Genomic DNA, 17,239 nt, shown 5'->3' on the forward strand with positions numbered 1-17,239 from the left:
AATGCTGGAAGCATCACAAGACCTGATTTCAAATATATTTCAAGACCTGATTTTGAACTATAGTAACAAAAACTGCATGGCACTAGTATAAAAACAGACACATAGACCAATGATAAAGACCTGAAGACACAGAGACAAACCCAATCAGATACAGTCCTTCTAAATATTTCTTTTGAAGAAAAGATAGACTTTTAATAAATGGCACAGAGAAAACTGGTTATCCATATGTAGAAGAATGAGACTGAACCCTTATTTCTCAACTTTCACAGAAGTCAAGTCAAAATGGATGAAAGTCTTAGGAATTAGACCAGAAACTATGCAACTCCTACAAGAAAAATGAAGGATCAACACCCCACCGTATAGGTGGAAGCAATGACTTTCTCAATAGAATACCTAAAACTCAGAAAATAATGCAAATACGTAATAAATGAGATGGCATGCATGAAACTAAAAAACTTTGGCATGGTAAAGGAAAGAATTAAGAATGTGAAATCTCAGCTGATTTCTCAACCCAGACAACTCAAAGCTAGGAGGTCTTGCATTAATATATACCAAGCTTTGAAAAAAAAAATGGATACCAGCCAAAAATACTATACCCAGCAAAATTAAGTTTGAGATTTGATGATAAATAAAAACTTTCCATGAGAAACAAAAGTTAAAAGAATTCACAACTAGAAACCTGTGCTACAGAACATTTTCAGCAAAATATTTCAAGAAGAAATGAAAATAAAAGTGAAAACCAGCAATGGGAAGAACTACACTAAAGCAATAATCAAAGGAGAAACTAATTTAGACCTGCACAGTGGCTCATGACTGTAATCCCAGCAGCCTGGGAGGCGGAGGCAAGAGGATCGCATGTTTGAAGTCAGCCTCAGCAAAAGTGAGGTTCTAAGCAACTCAATAAGACCCTGTCTCTAAATAAAGTACAAAATAGGGCTGGGGATATGGCTCAGTGGTCAAGTGCCCCTGAGTTCAATCCCTAGTATTCCCTCCCTCCAAAAATAAAGGAGGAACCAACATGACAGGGGATGCAAATCATATCCCAATACTAACCTTGAATGTTAATGGCCTAAACTTATCAATCAAAAGGCATAGATTGGTAGATTTGATTAAAAAATAAGAACCAACAATATGCTATCTCTAAGAAACTCACCTCTTAGGCAAAGATATCCATAGACTGGAGGTGAATGGCTGGAAAAAGGTATATCCCTCACATAAAACTTGTAAACAAGAATGGGTTTCTATCCTCATATCAGATAAAGTGGACTTCAAGCCAAAGTTAATCAGAAGGGACAAAGAAGAACATTTCATACTACTTAAAGGAATTATACATCAATAAGAAAAAACAATTATAAATATTTATGCCCCAAAGAATAGAGCATCTACATATATCAAACAAACCCTTCTCAATCTCAAGAATCAAACTGATCACAGCACAATAAAACTAGCTGACTTTAACATACCTCTCTCACCACTGGATATATCCTCTGAACAAAAAACTATAAAAAGAAAATATAGAACTAAATAATGAAATCAATAATTTAGACTTAACAGACATATGTAGAGTATTTCATTCATCAATGACAGAATATACTTTTTCTCAGAAGCACAAGGATCCTTCTCTAAAATAGACTATATCTTAGGCTGCAGAGCAACTCTTAGCAAATAAAAAAAAAAAAGGTAAACCTGGCATTCTATCATATCAAAATGGAATGAAATTAGAAATCAATGATAAAATTAAAAAATAGAAGCTACTCCAACACCTGGAGACTAAATAATATTCTATTGAATGAGCAATGGATAACAGAAGAAATCATGGATGAAATAAAAAAAATACTTAGATGTAATACTTAGAGAATAGTGACACAGCATATCAAAATCTTTGGGACACTATGAAGGCAGTTCTAAGAGGAAAATTGATTGCGTTGAGCTCACTCATGAAAAGAATAGAAAAATTACCAAATAAATAACCAAACACTACATCTCAAAGCCCTAGAAAAAGAAGAACAAGTCAACACTAAAAGCAGTAAAAGACAGAAAATAATTAAAATTAGAGCAAAAATCAATGAAATTGAAACAAAAGAAAGAATTCAAAAACTGACAAAACCTAAAGTCTGTTCTTTGAAAAAATAAATGAAATTGATAAACCCTTAGCTAAGCTAATGAAGAGAGAGAAAAAACTCAAATTACTAAAACTTGTGATGAAAAAGGAAATATCAAAATGGACATTACTGAAAGACAGATAATAATTAGAAACTATTTTGAAAATTTTTACTCTAATAAAAGAGAAAATCTTAAAGACATTGACAAATTTCTAGAGATATATATGACCTACTCAAATTGAAATAGAAGGACATAGGCAATTTAAAAAGATCAATTTATTTTTTCTTTTATATATATATATATATATCTATATTATTTGTTCTAACTATATATGATAGTAGAATGAATTTTGACACATCACATATAAATGGAGTATAACTGCTAATTCATTTGGTTGTATATAATGCCCCTCCCTTCACTTCCTTCTTTCTAGCCTAATTACCTCTATCCCCTCCACACACTTATTGTAAATTAGCATCTACACACCAGAAAAAACACTTGGTCTTTGGTTCTTTGGGAATGGCTTATTTCACTTAGCAGAATATCCTCCAAATTCACCCATCTACCAGCAAATGCCATAATTTCATTCTTTTTTAAGGCTGAGTAATATTCCATTGCGAATATATACCAGTTTCTTTATCTATTCATCCAAACAGTTCAATTTCAAGCAATGAAATAGAAATTGCCATCCAATTCTACAACAAAGAAAAGCTCAGAACCAGATGAATTATCAGCCAAGTTTTACCAGATCTTCAATGAAGAATTAACACTAATATTCCTCAAATTATTCCATGAAATATAAAAAGAGGGAACCCTTCCAAATTCATTCAATGAAGCTAGTATCAACCTGCTACCAAAACCAGACAAAGACACATCAAAGAAAGAAGACTTCAGATCAATATCCTGATGAACATGAATCCAAAAATTCTCAATAAAATTCTGGCAAATTTCATACAAAAACATATTAAAAAGATTGTGCACCACAATCAAGTGGGGTTTATCCCATGGATGTAAGATTGGTTCAACATATGGAAATCAATATACATAATTCATCACATCAATAAATTTAAAGACAAGAATCATATGATTATCTCAACAGATGCAGAAAAAGCCTTTGACAAAACATAATACCCATTTATACTTAAAAGTTTGGAAAACTAAAAGATAGTAGGGACATACCTCGACATTGTAAGAGCTATATATGTTAAACCCAAGGCCAACATCATTCTAAATGGAGAAAATTTGAAAGCATTCCCTCTAAGAACTGAAACAAGACAAGGATGCCCTCTTTTACCACTCCTACTCAACATAGTCCTCATAACTCTAACCAGAGAAATTAGACAGGACAAAGAAATTAAATGGATAGGAATAGGAAATGAAGAACATAAATAATCCTTATTTGTTGATGACAGGATTCCATATTTAAAATTGGAGAATAGGAGAACTGGAGAATATCATGCTAAGTGAAATAAGCCAAGTCCAAAAAACCAAAGGCCGAATGTTTTCCCTGATAAGTGGAGGATGATATATAATGAGGATGTGGGTGGAGAATGAGAGAATAATGGGGAACTTTAGAATATGTAGAAGAAAAAGAGAGGGAGGGAAGTATGAAAAATGGTGGAATGAGGCAGATATCATTACCCTATGTACACGTATGATTACACGAATGGTATGAATCTACACATAAATACAGTTATCTGATACTAGACAAAGGTACCAAAAACATATGTTGAAGAAAAGACAGACTTTTTATCAAACGATTCTAAGAAAATTGGATATCCGTAGGTAGAAGAATGAAACTGGACCTCGCTGTCGGGGTACCGCGGACCCCACCCTAGTCTGGCACTGAGCCGGGGTGGCCCAGTTTGCAACATCGAGGACCTCAGTCTGGGGCCCCTGGTTTGCAACAAACAGCTAACACTGCTGACTCATGCTCGCTGCGTGCCTTCTTGTTGCCCTTATTGTATTACATTGTTATCATGCTCTCCCCACATGCTCAGTAACTCTGATTGGCTGCTGTATATGAGGTGATTCTTGTAACTGCCTAGAGACTGATCTCAGGCTGACTCTGATTGGCTTATGCTTGCTATATAACCCAGACACTTCCTCGAATAAAGAGCATTGTTTGTTGGGCATTGTTCGTCGTTCATTGTTCGTCGTTCATTGGTCTTTGTCTTTTGGGCTTTTTTGTTCGTGTGAAAAGGAAGCATACGCGTTATCATTGCCTCCGCCGGCGGAGGGCAGTGATACCTCTAGCTCTCACTCTGCACAAAAGTCCACTCAAAGTGGATCAAAGACCTAGAAATTTGATCAGAAATTCCTTAACTGCTAGAAGAAAATGTAGACCCAACACAAATGTATTAGCACAGGAAACACCTTCCTTTAAAAGGTCCCTAAAGCACAATAAAAAGAATTAAAAATTAATAAGTGGGATGCCATTAAAGACCCTTCTGCACTGCAAAGAAAAAAATCAAGGTGTGAAAAGAGAGAATATAGAATGGGATAAAATTCTTGCCACCCACTACTTATGTAAGGCATTAATACCCAGAATATATGCAGAACTAAAAAAAACTTAACAACACAACAAGCAATTAATAAATGGGTAAAAAACTAAAGAAACACTTCCCAAAAGAAAAAAAAAATGCAAGTGGCCGACAAATAAATAAAAGTTGTTCAACATCTCTAGCAATTAGGGAAAAGTAAGTCAAAACTACGTTGAGATTTTATCTCACTCCAGTCAGAACAGCAATTATCAAGACTACAAATAATAGTAAGTGTTGGCTAGGATGTGGAAAAAAAGGTACACTCATTCATTGTTGGTAGGATGCAGATTAGTGAAACCACTCTGAATGGCAGTTTAGAGATTATTTAAAATACTCAGAACTGCTTTATGACCAGCTATTCCACTTATTGGTATATATCAAAAAGATGTAAAATCAGCAACTATATGGATGCAGCCACATCAATGTTTATAGAAGCACAATTCACAATAGTCAAGCTATAGAACCAATGTAGGTGCCCTTCAGCAGATGAATGAATAAAAAAATGTGATATGTAAGTATACAATGGAGTATTAGACAGCCATAAAGAAGAATTAAATTATGGCATTTGCTGGTTAATGGATAGAACTGGAGACTAAGTGAAATAAGCCAGACACAGAAAAAGTTTTTTCTGATATGTGGAAGCTAAGAGGAAAAAAATACACACACACACACACACACACACACACACAGAGAGAGAGAGAGAGAGAGAGAGAGAGAGAGAGAGAGAAGTGGGAAGGGAGAAAGAAAAAAATAATTGGGGCAGGGGATTCCATGAAAGTAAAAGAAAAATCAGGGGAAGAGATGAAGGGGATTAGGGAGAAGTAGGAGGGAAGGATAAGGGGAAAGCAGTGAAGTGAATCTGGCCCAACTTTCTCATGTAAATTTATGAAAATAATAATGGTGAATCTCACCTTTATATGTATCCATTAATTAAAAACAGACAAACAAATGTAAGAAAATAATAGAAAGATCAGTAAAGTAGAGGAGAAGGAACTTGGTGAGTAGGAGAGGAAGGTTTGGGACATACTTGGGGCTGGATTGGAGCAAGTTATATTCCATGCATTTATACTTATGTCAAAATAAATCCTAGTTTTGTGTATCAATAATATGAACCAATAAACATGAAAAAAGTCAAATGGAAATCAATGGAGTAGAGGAAAGGGACTAGGGAAGGGAAGGGGGAAGGAAAGGAGAAATTCTAGAGAATAATATAAGTCAAATTATACTGTTATATATTGTGGTGTGTACAAATATGTAGCAATGAATCCTAACATTATGTATAACTATAATGCACCAATAAAAATGTGGTTTAAAAAAGAGGGAAAAGAAGATGAAAAGGGCAAAAACTTAAAGAATTTTTGTTGAGGACTGTGGAAGTATAAATTGTTGTGGATAGTAAAATGACCAGATTGACTGAATGAAAGCACAGGGCACATTCTGTGCAATAACTTGAAATAATACCTAGATTTGAGGAATCTAATTAGTTTGAGGAATAAATTAAGTAAAACTTGCTCAATAGTCTATATAGATCCTGAGTTTTATTATTTTTAATATAATCACCAAGTATTAAAATTGAGAAAATTCCAAAGCATCCAGAATAGAGAATATGAGGGAATATGAAGCAAGGAAAGTCAAAATAAACAAATCATAATTTTAAAAATATCTTTATACCCTCATAATCACATAATATTAGCTAAGAAATGTTCACAATTTTGAAGTTATATACCAAAGTATTTTAAGTATTCACCTTATAGGGAAATAAGTAAATTATAGTAATTATGACAATATGCTGTATCTTCAGTCATAATTTAATTTCAAATAACATTAAACAGTATATACTAAAAAGGTGGTATATAATACAAGTAGTATATAACAAAAAAATGAGCTATTAGTGATGAATTCTGTTCAGCCAAATAAATGAAATGATATTTAAAGTGTCAAAAAGGAATTTGGAATACATAAAGGCTTATACATATACGCTTACTGCAAAATGGTTTCATACATGTACAAATATAGATAAACAAAATGATAGAAGTTCAGACACCAGAATGTATACATTTGTATATCTCTAGGCATGTATATCAATATATATGTATATATCTAGACATGTATATAAATATTATGTGTTATACATGGGATATGTTTTACATTATTTCTCAGATTTCTGTGGGAATAGATCTCTATTATGACAGACCTCTCATATCTAGTGTGGTGATACACTGTGGAATTCTTTGGATGGAAAACCTGCCATTTATTTTGAAAAAAAAAACTATTTACTACTCATAAATTGAGCAAGTACAGGAAGGTCATTCAAAAATCCCTCTCTAAGTCGTAAAAAGGAGCATGCCACAAATATTTCCACTTATGTAACTAAAAATATGCTGTTATGTTTAAATACTTTATGGCATAATTCAATTATAAAGACATTGAAATAAAAAAATTAGTAGGACTCAAATGCTGAATCAGAAATATTGTTTTACTTCTTGGATTTCTGCAGTAAACCAATATAACATTGAAATTAGGAAATAATTAAGGATAACATATTCATAATAGACTTCCGTAAGAAGTATAATGAGAGAAGTATTGACCTCCATTTATCAAATTACAAATTCAGATACAGTGGTACAGCAAGTGGAAATAACCAATAAATTAATAAAGGAATTAAAAGTCTCAATATTCCTTATGATATTGATGGAATTTATTTTATATATTAATATCATGACTTTTCAAATCAAAGGGAAAATATTTAACCAATATATTAACATAATGGGCTAGGAATCTGAACTTTGCACTAAAATATCAGGTCTTCTCATTTTGTACAATAAATTCCAGATAGCATAAAATTCTAAACATTAACCTTGAAATAACTAAAAAAGTCCCAATAAAAGAAATATCTGTGTATTTTGAGGGTGGAGAAAACATTCTGAAAGAATCTAGATCCAAGAAATATATTAATACCATTTGGCTCTTTTGTATGGAATAATTTCCTGATTTGAGACTTTTGACATAAAAACTGCTAAAAATAACAAGCAGAAGAGTCACAGTAAATACGCTTTTTATAACACAAACAAAAATACCAAAGGTCAAATGTTTTCTCTGATAAGTGGATGCTAATTCACAATGCGGGGGCTGGCTAGAAAAGAATAATTACTTTAGATTAGGTTGAGGGAGGGGATTGAAGGGAGGGGAGGGGGAGTGGGGGTAGTAAAGAAGGTAGAATGAATTAGACATGATTACCCTATGTACATATATAACTATATGACTGGTGGGATTCTACATCATGTACAACCAGAAGAATGAGAAATTATCCTCCATCTATATATGACATATCAAAGTGCATCTATAGTCATTTATAACTAATTAGAAAATAAAAAAAATGCATAAAAAGAAAATAAATATAAAGAATGTATAAAATGCTTCCAATAATAGTAATAATAATGAATAGGCTAAAATCAAGACAATCAATTCACAGAAGAAATAAAAGTATTCTAGAGAAATATGAATTTATGCTTTTAATTTAATTATTTATTTACTTGTTTATTTTTAAGTACTGTAGATAGAATCCTGGGGTGCTTTATCACTGAGCTACAATTTAATTTTTTTAAATTTTGAGACAGGGTTTTCCTAAGTAGTTTAGGGTCTCTCTAAGTTGTTGAAGCTGGTGTTGAACTTTTGATCCTCCTGCCTCAGCTTCCTAAATTGCTGGGATTATAAGCTTGCACCATCCGTCATGCCTGGCATAAATTTATGTTTTAACTCTTAGTGCAAAGGCAAATTAATAATAATGAACTATTCAACAGTTCCACTAAATATAAGCATGTTTGGCAAAGAACATATATAAGTAGTGCTGATGGATGTTTAAAATTGTAGATCCACAATGTGCAATTTATTAGTATCTCAAAATATGAATTGACATACCAATTGATTTCCACTTCTGCTTCTAGTATTATATTGTGCAAATAGGCTATGATCAAAATTATACACACAAAAATATTATGATTACATATGTAGTTGCAATAATTTATATTATTGAATATTTACAAAGGAAATAAACGTGCATTATTATGGAACTAGTTGAATAAGCAGTGGCCCACAGTAGTGTTTAAGAAGAATTAGATATGTGGACTTATTTATTTTAAAAAGCACCAAGGCACTCTAGTAAGCATAATAACAAGTCACAAATCAAGATTACAGGATTATATATATATATGTATGTGTGTGTGTGTGTATATATATATATATATATATATATATATACATTATTAGCAACACAGATAAAATGTCTGAGAAGAGCACATGTATAGTTGTAAATACTGTTTGCCATTGGTTATAGGGATGGATATATCTATCTCTATATATTTCTATCTACCCATTTAAATAGTGAGGCAAGACTTTCAGTTATCATATCCCTATGCTTGGTATTATCATTTCTATTGACTTTTCATTTTTTTTTCAATTTAAACAAATAAAATAGATTTTGTATGGAAAAAGGATTTATTTCATACATCTAGGTTGCTTGCATTAGCATATTTCAAATATCTCCAATTGTATGGGGAAATACAGAAATATTTTCCAACCGAATTCTCAGTTTCAATATGTCTTTGCTTGTGTGAAACTCATTTTTGTTTCACTTCCCTGAATATCTAAACATAATTTAAAATTGTTAATAAATGTTTCCAGAAAGAATTATATGATGGAATGGAATGAATTATTTAAATACTATCAAATAGGAACTATGGCATCAGATAAACTTCCTATATTACTCAGATTTACCAAGTATTTTCCGGAAATGGGTACAAGTTAATCTAATTGAATTTTCTTGTTCTTGTCACACACTGTCCCAGAAGATTCCTCATATTTCTTATTAGGATTGTGGCAAATCAGAAAAGAGCAAAGCACTTTTTCCAGCAAAGGCCTTTTGTCCTTTCTCCTACTCTCAAAAACAAAATGGTGGTTTAATTAAGAGGCAGGCTGAAAGTATTGCGGTTAAGGCAGAGGAAAGAGTAGAAAGCTTCCAGAGAATAAAAGTCATTTGTGTCCAAATCACATTTTATCCTAGAGCAAAATTATGTTCTTACTTGTTTTTGGCCAATAATCAACATTATTCACTAACTTTTGTTGCTCTGAATGCAGCAGGTGTGCAGATGGATACCAGGGATGATTTGATCGGCACAGAGTTTAGGAAGAACAGGCAGCTGCTCAGAGCCACACTCACACCAGGTGAGAACTTAAGGGGAGATAACAGTGACTGCATGGGATCTGTCTCATCGGCAAAAACTATTATTTGGCATGGAAGCCGCAATTTCAATATGCTGGCTAATGATTCGCCAGTAGGGACAAATACTTAATTACAGAGGCAGGCGTTATCCAATAGATTTCTAGAATCCTTGATATAAGTTTCTCAATGGACGCATTTGTTCAGGAAATTTTAATCTCTCAGAATTGCTTTAGAGATCTTCAGTTATCGTCCCTGGACTCAGCACTACAATGTGAGAATGCAGGCGATTAACTAGAAAATGCCTTAGAGAAGAAAAAAAAAAAGTTATTTTTCTGTTCATAGTACTGACTTTTGTAATAAAAAAATCAAGGCACGTTTTATGTCATTATTCTCATTTTTTAGCATTATATTTATGACATATTATAGACACCTTTATGTAATGTTCAAAAATGAAATATAGTATTTATTTAGTAGAAGATTTAAAAAGACAAAGAATTAATAATGATTTATATATGCTAAAGACTTTTTCCATAGTTAAAATTTTTCAAAGTCAATGCTTTTGGTCACAGGCTTAGAATTTTAAAGGGTCACCTCACAATAAGAGTAAGGAATTTGTGAATAAACCTTTTCATAATTTAGAACTTTTAAGAAAAATGAAAATAAGGAAATGAACTCTATGTTGAAATAATATGACAAAACTAAGATGGATTCCCTTCAGATTCATCGAGTATTGGTTCTAGAACCCTCCAAATATGGAAAACTCACATGTTGGAGAAAGACATCAACTTTACAGATCCAAGAAGTTCAATTTAGGAAGCAAAACTCAAACAAGGTAAACTCAAAGAACATCAGCTTTCCCAATCAAAATCAACATTCTGTAAAACAAAAGTAAAGAAAAAACTTCTTGAAAGACTCTAGAAAATAATAATAGACTACATATATGGTGATAATGATTAGAATAACTGTGGATTTCTCATCAGAAAGAGATGAGGAGACAGTTGAAAGATTGTTTAAACTGCCAAAAAGAAAAGTGCTGATAAGCTACAATTCTGTATCATTGATCACAGTATCTATATTGTTTCTTCAAAAAAAACTGTGAAATAAATTCAATATTAAATAAAATAATATATGTGTTGAACTCTACAATAAATCCTAAAGGAAGCTTTTAAATTTGGAGAGAGAACTTGGTTCTTCAAGATCAAAGGAGGAACAAGAAAATTGGTAAATAGTTATGTATACATAAAAAGTATTCTTTCTTGAAATGTTTTTTAATATAAATGTGACTGTCTCTGTTTATAGGGGAATATGATCATACACATAGAAAATCTGATGGAATCTACAAAAAGTATACTATAACTAATAAGTAAGTCTATTAAAACTGCAAGTGTTTTAGTGAACTTTTTTGCTCCTGTGACTAAAAGACCTGATAAGAACTTTCAGGAGTCACAGTTTTGGAGGTATCAATCCATAGATAGCCAGATCCATTTCTCAGGGCTGAAGGTGAGGTAGAACATTATGCCAGAAGAGTGGCAGAAGGAAGCAGCTCACATGATGATCAGGAAGCAGATGAGAGAGACCCCGCTCACCAGATATAAAACACATACCTCATATGCATGTCCTTGATGATCTACCTCCTCCACCCATAACCTACCCACCTTCAGTTACTACTCAGTTAATCCAGTCAGGGGATTAATTCACTCATTGGGTTAAGGCCCTTATAACCCAATCATTCTCCTCTAAATCTTCTTGCCTTGTTTCACACATGAGCTTTTGGGGGACTCCTAATATCTAAACTATAACAGCACGTAATTATATTTTTAGTCATTTAGACTTTTGGATGATTTTTAAAAATTTTGCCTTGTAGCATTTATAATAACATAATACACTAAATATTTAGGCATAAATCTAAAAATTATAGGAAGTATATGTTGTAAAATGCAAATTACTAATGAAAATAATTTTTAAAGTCTATTTTAATAGACCAACAAATATATAGTTAATTGATTATCAAAAAAAATACAAAAAAAATTAGCCTAGGGTAGTATCATCTTTCATGGCAGGAACAGTGATTTTTTTTCTCTAGTGTTTAATCTGAATTTTGTTTCCTGGTCTGCAATGATTTCTCTATCCCACCATTAGTGAGACTATAAGATAACATCTTTAATGTCACAGAACACACCAGATTTATTCGCAGGGTTATCCATTATCCTACCATTGGCCTAATGGAGCAATGTAATGACAATTAGAAACTCAGTTGCTCAGTTATAAACTGGCTGAGTAGCAACATGTTAAGCTGGTAGTTTTTTCCAAGTTGTATTATACTCTAAATTAGTTATCAGTATATAGTATGATTTTTCCCATGGCCAGAGTGTGTAAGTCGTGGAGCCAAAGTGTCAAAATAGGAGTGACTTTGGTTACTAGTATCTATAATAATTCACTGTGAAATGTTTGTTTTCCTACCATTGCAAATTTGGGCTTTTCTGTTGGCCAAAGACAGAATAGTTTTAGCAGGAGTCTTAGCACAAACTGCATAGAATTGGAAGAAGATTGCCCCTTGGCCACTTTAGGACTGACAATCACATAAAGGATTTAATACACTGGTTGGTTATGATAGATCATGATTATCCAGGGGCTATAAGATTGCTACTATAAAATGTGGTAATACTGAATATGTCTGGATGCAAGGGCATTTTTTATTATTCCTGAGTCCATTGGCAAATGTAAACAAGAATATAGCAATTGAATGCATATAAGACCGCTAATGGCATGGATTTTTCTAAAATAACAATTTAGGTCACCTCTTCTCCCTTTAGAAAAATATCCACGACCAGTGTGATGATGGTTGAGAACAAAGAGAATGTAGAAAGAGGGAGAAGAGAAGTCATCAATATCTGTTTGGGCTATAGGGCAAGCTCAAGAAATGCAGTAGTTATACACTTTTTATTCTGTGCTTTGATGTGTACATATTGATATACATTAATTATTTTTCCTTTATTCCATTCCCCTACAATTCAATGTAAGATGTGTCGAGAACAGGAAACCCTATATTTAAATATTTAAATTGGAAGACATCCAAAGGAGATTGTGCTTGAATTGGCAATTTCTATCATCACTACCTCCATCTGAAGTCCCCTCTATTCACTGAATAGAAGCTGATAACTACACTTAACAGAAATTATTTCCCTGTATAACTGTAGGACATACTGTGCCAAAAAGAGGTACCTGAGTTAAATAGTGAAGATAAAAAAGAAAGTCATTTTCTTTTAGAGTAAGTTGTAGACAGACATCTGGGTAAATGTGAGATTCATTATGGCTTTTTAGCAAGTTCCTGAGAATCATCTATATCACTGTTCAGAGTGAAAACAATAGGACATCCTGATATTTCTTTTTTTCTGAAAATTTGTTTTTCAGAATACATTTCCCTGAACTGTAGTGGCACTTTCCCTAGCCTTTGGCAAAGAGTTTATGACTTCTTTGCCTTTCTCATTACCAGATCTTCCTGTTAGTCCTAATTTATATATTAAACTGTTGGTTTCCATAGTACAAAACTGGCTTATTTTTGTTGTTGTCGTTGTTGTTTTGTTTATTTCTTTGTTTTTTTTCCATTGACAACACTGGCAGAGGATGCCAAGGCACGTTACTTAGTGTTCCCAAGGTGATGGACATGTGCAGATCCCTCCCAGTTCAAATAGTGAATTTGAAAATATTCATGATGATCATTGAAAGTAAATTAAAAACAAACAAACATTTTGATTATGGTTGGTACCAAACCTATCTGTTTTTGGAGACTCTGCTTCCAAAATTCTATTTGAAAATATGAGCTTTTGTGTTTGTTTTCGATCAAGTTATCTGTTTGGATAGGTGAAATGGAATATGTATTCATGTAAGTCTTTTGTTTGAGGGGGGAATGCCTAGTTAAAGTTGAAAAATTATAGACCCTACAAGCTAAAAGTGCTTTCTTACATCTTGTCAAGAAGCAAGACAGTAGAATGATTCTGATATAACTTTTGTATGTACATATATGAAGACACCACAGTGAATCTCTACATCATGTTCAACCACAAGACTGGGATCCTAATTAGAATAAGATGTACTCCATATTTGTATAAGGATATCAAAATATACTCTACTTTCAAGAATAACTAAAACGAACAAATAGAAGAAGAAACACCTGTGAAGATTAAAAGAAAAATAAATGGGTGACAAGGAAAAATCCTAAAACTCTTTGACTTTCATTTTATGTATTTATAAGATCGGGGGAAAAATAACACTTATTGTAAGAACTAATGATAAAACATCTCGTGGGTAGATAACACAATACTTGTTGTAAATATGCAACACATTGCGGCTTACTAGGAAAAGCAAGATGACAAACCTAGCTTTCCATTTCTAATATTTTGTAGGAAATTCAATATTCAAATCCTTTTTGAAGTTTAAGCTACTCAGAAAATAAAAATCTTATATATGTATTGCCTTCACTTGGTTCAGAGAGAAGAGGATATCTCCAAATTCAATTCTTTCCATTGAATAATTGAAATAAAGAGTAATTCCAGCTTCTTAATTCCATCCTTTAGTTCCAAGTTGTAATCCTAGTCCCCACGGTGAAAGTTCCTGGAATACTCCAACTTTGGATGATCTTTTTCTAACATGATTAGTTTCTATATCAATTTAAATTAAGTGTTTGTATTATCTAGCAGAAAATCAAAAAGTCAAACAGTTTGCTCCTAGGAAAAGAGAAGATGTAAAGTAATACTCAAGATAAGCAATATGATACTTCTTGTTAGCATATGGTCTGTAGTATAACAACAATTAAGAAAATACTTCTAAAGATCTGTTTATTTCTGTCAAATAAGGTGAAATAGTCAAAGTGTTATTTGGCCTAAAACAGAATAAAAAAAGATTAGTGTGACAAAATAATGTTAAATGGTGACTCATGGTCATGACGACTTATATATACCTGAAGAGTTTTCCCGTAGTCTTTGTCTTTGGCCTATCTAATTTTTTTTCTTACTCCTCTTCTCAGGAAACACCTGATTCCATTAGAAATCCAAAGCTCTGCGTGTTCTGCTGAATAAGAGTGGCTAAGGCAGTTTTGAGAATCACATGGGGCTTTCATTCTTTGAGTTTATGATCCTTTAAAAATCTGGCCCAATATAATTGCATCTTGTTTTGTCCAATCCCAAAATTTAGAGCTCCAATGTTATAGTTTTTCATTTCATTCAGTTTACCCACTTTCTCATGCCTCCACAAAAATTGGGCACAAGATCATAGTTTCTACTAATTGAGTTCTGAACCTTGGAAAAATTAATTTCCTAAACTGTATACAAATAACCTCAACCTTTTTCTTTTTTAAATCATACATATTTTTCAAAATCTAAGGTCGTTTTTTTCCTAAGTACCATATATAGACTTTTGAACCTCTACATTATTAACATGTCACTAGCAAAATTAGTAATTTTTAAGAAAACATACTTTGTGTATATGTTATCAATACTACATTACATGATATTTTATTGTACTATGGTTAATACTTCTATTGCATTTCCAAATCAATTGTTTAAGTTAATTACAGACAGGATTTAAATATAAGCTTTAAAATTATAAATTTTGTATTTTTAATTTAATTATGATAAAAATACATATTCATCATTAAAACTTGGAATTCACTATTATGTATAAAGAGGAAAAATGTTATAATGAGTCAGCCCATCATTGAAAGATTATCAGTAATGTGTATTCCATATTTTATTTTATTTTCGTGGATCTTCCTTCCATTCTTTTTCTTTCTGGATAACTACTCTGGTTTGGATAAGTGTCTCTCAAGGGCTCATATGTTGAAGTTTCAACCCCTGAAGTAACACTATTGGTAGATGGAATATTTGGGGGTTTGTCCCTGGTAGATCCTTAATGTTTTGGAGACACATCTCCATCAATTACTGTCTCTTTCTTGGTTAATGAATTTGTTGTTGTACATTATGCCCCCACCAGAAACCTATGCAATAGGCCCACTCAAATAATTGACTTTCCAGAACTGTGAACTGATTAAATTGATTACCTTTACAAGGTAATTTTCTCAAATATTTTGATATGGTAACATAAAGCTGAATTACAATAGAATTCTTTTCATTGAGATCACATGGTGTGCACTGTTTCACATTCTATTTTAGAGCTAAAATAATGTAAGAATTTTCCCTGCCCAATCAAAGCAGTTTGCAGACATACTTTAAATATATTCTGTACATACCAGTTTTTACTTTAATATTCCCTTAAGGTCCATTGTTAAAGTGGATTCTAATTTTTCATGTTATATAATATAGGTAACCAGGCATATTTCTGTGAAGAAAACTTTGTTCAAATTATCCTTCTCTTTGATTTCTCTCTTAAAAGGAAAATTGGTAGATTGGGAGTATAAAGTTTTTATATATTAGTGAAATTGTATTTAGAATTTTTCTACCAAATTTCATTCTTCTAATGTTGAAATTATCATTTTAAAAGTCATTGCTGGCTGTTTGAAACCATTATTTCACTATTTTTAACTTCTCTGTAATTGCAAATGAGAAATTCTAATAAATATTTCCCACATTTTCTAAATGAAATGTAGACTAAACTTTGTCTTCTCATAAAAAACTCTCAGTTAAATTTTAATTATAATTCTGTAAAACCTAAGAACAGAAATAATTGACCTATTTTCTCATTAATTAACCATTTATTCAAGGTGTCATTTGGTCAAGTTGATATTTGTATACCTGGAAGGGGGTGCACATTTGTGTTTGTACATAGTATGTGTATTACATATTTTATTTTCATGCCTCCTATCCCACACTGGTTTTAAAAATCCATATAAGATATTTTCATAAATGCTTTTTTAAAAGATGAAATTTTTAAAAATAGGAATTATAGAAGTTGTACATCTCAGTTTGAAGAACTACAGTCACACTACATCAAATATTCTTGTGATGTTCGACCTGTCAACATGTGGCCACACATTCATTATTAAAAATTCAGGCCCTGAAATATTTAGGTTTGAGAATTAAGAGAAATCAGTAATGTAAAATGTGAGAGAAAGAACAATCAACAGGATCTAGTTATTTATATTATTATTAGTTTCTGTAAATATTTCTTTCTTCATTTTTTATTGAAACACACCCTGTATGTCTTCCCTTTTAGATACCACTACTTAATCCCAATTTAATAATTTAAAAGCTTTTTATCCCTTGAAGTGAAGTGGAGTTAACTTGCAAATGGCTTTTATTTCCAGATTCACTCAAGGGGCTATCTTTGTATAAAATAAATTCAGTAAGGTCTTGAACATTTGCTAGAGAGGGATTACAATTTATAGTGTCTTTTTTTAAAACGTGAAAATGCACAGAGCAAG

This window comes from Sciurus carolinensis, chromosome 5 (assembly GCF_902686445.1).
Source record: "Sciurus carolinensis chromosome 5, mSciCar1.2, whole genome shotgun sequence".
NCBI lineage: Eukaryota > Metazoa > Chordata > Mammalia > Rodentia > Sciuridae > Sciurus > Sciurus carolinensis.